The sequence below is a fragment of the Cetorhinus maximus genome, chromosome 23 (genome assembly GCF_964194155.1).
Source record: "Cetorhinus maximus chromosome 23, sCetMax3.hap1.1, whole genome shotgun sequence".
Lineage (NCBI taxonomy): Eukaryota > Metazoa > Chordata > Chondrichthyes > Lamniformes > Cetorhinidae > Cetorhinus > Cetorhinus maximus.
The window spans coordinates 43,098,852-43,104,410 of NC_135901.1; positions in this window are offsets into that span (position 1 = coordinate 43,098,852).

The window sequence follows — 5,559 nt, forward strand, 5'->3', positions numbered from 1 at the left end:
TCTCCAATGCTCTGCTTCTCCCCTGTCATCTCCAACAACAAGTGTGAGGAGCTCATGCAGCTTCTTTGTCACTAAGATTGAGACAATCCGATCAGCTGCCTCTCTCCCTTCCACTCTCCCACCAGGACAAACTGTCTCTAAGGTTCCTTCTTGTCTGAGCCCTGAACTCACATCTTCCTCCAGTTTCTTTCCCATCTCCCCTCATGTGCTCTCAGTGCTCATCTTGTCCATGAGGCCCTCCTGCTCCCTTGGCCTTATTCTCACTAAACTGCTGATTATCCAATTTCCCCATGTTAGCTGATATTGTTAATGTTTCTCTCTCTTCTGGTAATGTACCCCTCATCATCAAATCTATCGTCGTCATCCATCCTAAAAATAAACTCTTGACCTGACCATCTTTTCACACTACCGGCCCATCTCCAACCTCCCTTTCCTCTCCAAAGTCCTTGAACTTGGTGTCCCCCGAGGATCTATCCTTGGCCCCTCCTATTTCTCATCTACATGCTGCCACTCGGTGACATCATCCAAAAGCACCGTGTTAGTTTTCACATGTACACTGACAACACCCAGCTCTACCTCACCACCATCCCTCTCCATTCCTCCACTGTTACTAAATTATCGAACTGCTTATCCCACATCCAGTACTGGATGAGCAGAAATTTCCTCCAATTAAAAATTGGGAAGACCAAAGCCATTGTCCTCGGTCACCACTACAAATTCCGTTCCCTCACTACTGAGTCCATCCCTCTCTCCGGGAACTGTCTGAGACTGAACCACACTGTTCACAATCTTGGTCTTTTATTTGACCCCAAGATGAGTTTCTGACCACATATCCACACCATCACTAATACCAGATATTTCAATCTCCATAACGCTGCCTGTCTCCACCTGACCCCCAGCTCATCTGCTGCTCAAACCCTCATCCATGTCCATGTTACCATTAGACTTGACAATCCCAATACATTCCTAGCTGGCCCCTCGCATTCACCCCATCCCACACAGAAACATGAGGTCATCTAAAACTCTGCTGTCCATGAGCTTTATCAGGCCAAGTCCCGTTCACCCTTCACCCCTGTAGTCATTGACCTAAATTGGCCCCTGTTCAAGCAATGCCTCCATTTTAAAATTCTTAATCTTGTTAACAAATCCCTGCATGGCCACATCCCTCCCTATCTCTGTAACCTCCAGTCGCACAACCCTCTGAAATATCTGTGCTATCTCATTCCGTACTCTTTAGCATCCCTGATTTTAATTACTCCACCATTGGTGGCCGTGCCGAGGTGCAAAGTTCCAGGATTTCCTCCCTAAACCTCTCCACCTCTCTCTCCTGATTAAAGAGGCTTGCTAATATCTGCCTCTCCAATCAAGGTTCTGTGTATTTACCCTAATATCGACCCATGTGACCCGATGTCAAATGTTTCTTTATGAAAGTCCTGTGAAGGACCTTGACACGTTTTGTTACATTAAAGGTATTATATGAATACAAATTGTTTCTGTTTCAAGACAGCCAGTTTGTGCACAGTAAGATTCCACAAACAGCAATCAGACTAACTGATTAATCCAGTTTTTTTTGGTGCTGTTAGTTAAAGCACGAATGTTGGTCCCACTGGACCAGGAGAACTCCCCTGTTGACAGGATGTGGAGTTGTTGAGCTCTCCTGAGCTGAGAGTGGAGCTGACTGAGCTGTCGGGCCTGCAGTGTACCTTGAAGAACCACTGTCTGGGATCTTTCCTCTTAATTCACTGACTCCCAGCTGAAGTTGTTTCTGCAGTTAAATAGTAAACTTTGAATATCAATCCCAATGTAACCTTTGGAGCAAAATCAACAACTTTAAATCAGCTGTAAAAGAGAAAGAAAATTCATGCTAATGCATTTGGGGAGGGCAAACAAAGCTGGAGAATACACAATAAACAGGAGAATATTGGGAGGGGTAGAGAAAGTGAGAGACCTTGGAGGCCATGTCCACTGGTCCCTGAATGTGGCAGACCAGGTGGATCAGGTGGTAAAGAAAGCATATATTTATCAGAACTCACAATACACCAGCACGTTCACACTGGGGAGAGGCCATTCACCTGTACGGAGTGTGCGAAGGGATTCACTCAGTTATCCAGCCTGAACAAACTCACACTGAGGGGAGGCCATTCACCTGTATGGAATGTAGGAAGGGATTTTCCCATTCGAACAACCTTGTGAGACACCAGCAGGTTCACACTGGAGAGAAGTTGTTCAGCTGCTCTGAGTGTGGGAAGAGATTTACTCAGTCATCCCATCTACAGACACATCAACGAATTCACACGATGAAAGACCTCTTAAATGTCCAGACTGTGAGAAGTGCTTTAAAAGTTCCAGTGAACTGATGCACCATGAACGTATTCACACTGACGAGAGACCGTTCAGGTGCTCTCACTGTGGGACTGGGTTCAGGTGGTCATCTCAACTCACTGTACACCAGCGAATTCACACTAGAGAGAGGCCATTCACATGCTCCGAGTGTGGGGAAGGGATTCACTCAGTCACTAACCTGTTGAGACACCAGCGAGTTCACAATTAACAAGGGATTGGATTTTGCTGTGAATCTCATCCAGGTCTGAACCATGTTGATTGGGGTCTGTTTCTGCTGATGTTAATAAACTCCAGCCCAGTTATAGGGATTTATACTCTGGATAACAATCGGATGAATCAGATTTGTGTTAAACACATGGTGTATTGAGTGTTTTTTTAATATCACTAACACAAATTAGTTCCTTTTGAACATAGGAATATGTCTCAGGACATTGGGGCAGCAATGAACAAACACAGGGGAATATTGGATACAGAGTCAAAACAACATTATATTCTTTCTCCATGTGACCTATCTCAGACCATCAACATGAGAGGAGTTGACATTTTCAGTCATTCCAAGAGGAAATTAGAGGCTGCAATTATCCACGGATGTTGTTCTGAAATTTTACAACCTCCCACTGTCACCAAAGCTGGCAATAGACAGCTCATTGTTCTAATTGTGTTGTAGCCTCTGTCCCAGATGTTCTTCAATATAGATTTAATGTTCAGAGAAAGGGGTGAGATTGGATGGTCAAAACCGTTCACAGGCTATGGAGGGTGATGTTGACTTGAATGTGCCAAAAACAGTGTTCTTCACAGGCACCAATACTTTATCCCCAGTTTTAGTCACTTTGGTCGGTGTTGTCCACCTGATAGGACAGGATGTGTCCTCATGTGTCTGTTTGTATGAGTGCGGGTGTGTCCCTGAATGTGGAAGTGTGTGTAAATGTGTGTGGGTGTGGAGAGGTTGTCTGAGTGTGTGAGACAGACAGAGAATGTGTGTGTGTAGGTCTCTGTGTGTGGTTGTCTGTGCTGCTTCTCATTAGCTATAACACAAACCTTCCTCTTCAAGCAGACAACATGGCTCCTGAGAATCCCATCCAGTGATGTGAATGGTACGATTCGGAGATCCTTCATCCAGGGTGAAACCACAGGCTGACTGTGTGCTGTGTAAAACCTGACACCTACACAACCAGGCCCCACTTCTCCTGGAGCAACATGAAGTGTCTGCTGCTTTCCAGATCCATTCCTTTCCCCTCACCATTATGCTCAGATAATTCACAAATTCCTTGTGTACAACATCCTCCAACACACCTATGGTTTCCACTTTAAATAATTCCATCGGTCTTTTTCACAGACAGCAATGGGGTTGCTGCTATCACAGGAATCAGTTCTGAAATACTGTCCCTCTGATCATTAGGCTTCCTGGAGTAATACACTGATCCAGATCTTCCCACCTAACACAAATCCATATCCCCATCTGAGTTCCAGATTTTAATGTGATCATCTAATATAGAAAACATATATCATTTAACCCATTTAAACCTGATTCAGCACACCCCCTCCACACACACTACAAGAGGTTGTCTTTGAGATCAGTTGTTCCTTTGTAATCTGGGTTGTTCTGAATGATGACAATATGAACCTTCTTCCTAACCTGTCCTAACCCTTGAAAGGGGGGAATGCGCCATTAACAAATATATGCTTCAAGTTAATAATTCTGCTTTGTCTGACTGACATGGTTAATTTACAGAAGGATAAGGGTATGGTCGAATGGACAGATCTCCAACGGGGACATAAGGGGACTTCTTGCTAATGTCGGGATTACAAGGTTAGACATTATTTTTACATTGATTTTTTTAACAATTTGCTAATTTTTGATGGAAAGGGAGACAGTGAGAAGGAGCTAGAAAGTCGAGAAGGTCAGAGGAAGTGCACTTGTGGTGTGGGGTGGGAGGGGAATAACAGAGGAACCAGGTATGGGTGCAGACCATTTCTACATAGGCATGAATGTACAGGATCGAAATTATAAACAAGGGCACACAGTTCATTCTGTAATCATGATCAATGCTGTAATGTCTACAAAATACTCCAAACGTACGGGAGAAACTTGTATCGATGAGATGTCTTTGGAGCTCTCCTGTATCCCCATATTTGTCGATAATGTTGCTTTTCCATCACACAGCTGACTCATGTCGAGTGTTTTAGATACTCCACAACACCCTTCTGTCGGTTCATTCACTGAAACCACGGACTCTCCTTGTTGTAACGGTGACATTCCCTGTCTGCCCGGTTATTTCTTGAAGTCAGTCAGCCCTTGAATTGTTGGTACATTGTTTCATCATGTCCCACCCAGCTGGCCACCAGTGTAGAGGCGTTGGAGGAGGACGGTTTGGTCCACGTTGTTAGAGGCTGTGGACAGGGCGAGAAGGACAATGAGGGAGTTTTCCTTTGTCACATTCACATCGGGTGTCATTGGTGACTTTGGGAAGAGCTGTTTCGATACCGTGACAAGGACAGAGATCTTATTGGAGGGATTTAAACATGGAGTTCTGGGAAATGTGGACATGGATTTGGGAGATGATCAGGACTTTGGAGAGTGAAGGGAGGTTGGAGCTGGAGCAGGAGTTTAATAGGATAGTGGGATCAAGTGTTGGTTTTATTGAGGACAGGTGATGATGGCAGATTTGAAGGTGACAGGGACAGTACCTGAAGAAAGAGGGCCATTAGCAATATCAGTGAACATGGGGAAATTGGGTGATCAGCAGTTTAGCGGGAATAGGGTTGATGGAGCAGGAGGTGGGTCTCATGGGCAAAGTGAGCTCTGAGAGGGCAGGAAGGAGAGATGGGAGAGAAACTGGAGAAAGATGTGGGTTCAGAGCTCGGGCATGGGGGATCTTTAGAGAAAGTTTGTTCCGATGGGCTAGTGGAAGGGAAGAAAGCAGCAGAGGCAGCTGATCGGATTGCCTCAATCTTAGTGACAAAGAAGCTCCATGATCTCCTCACACTTGATGTTGGAGGTGAGGATGGAGGAGACAGGGGAGAGGGAGAGTCCTTCAAAAGGAACTAATGTCTTAGGGATAGTAAAAAGATTCAACATCATCTATTTAATAGAAAGCTTAATGATTTTATTTTTATCCAGAACATTAACACCTATAACTGGACTGGAGTTTACTAACATCAGCAGAAACAGACCCCAGTGAAACATGGTTCAGTTGCAAAACTCAATCACTGTAG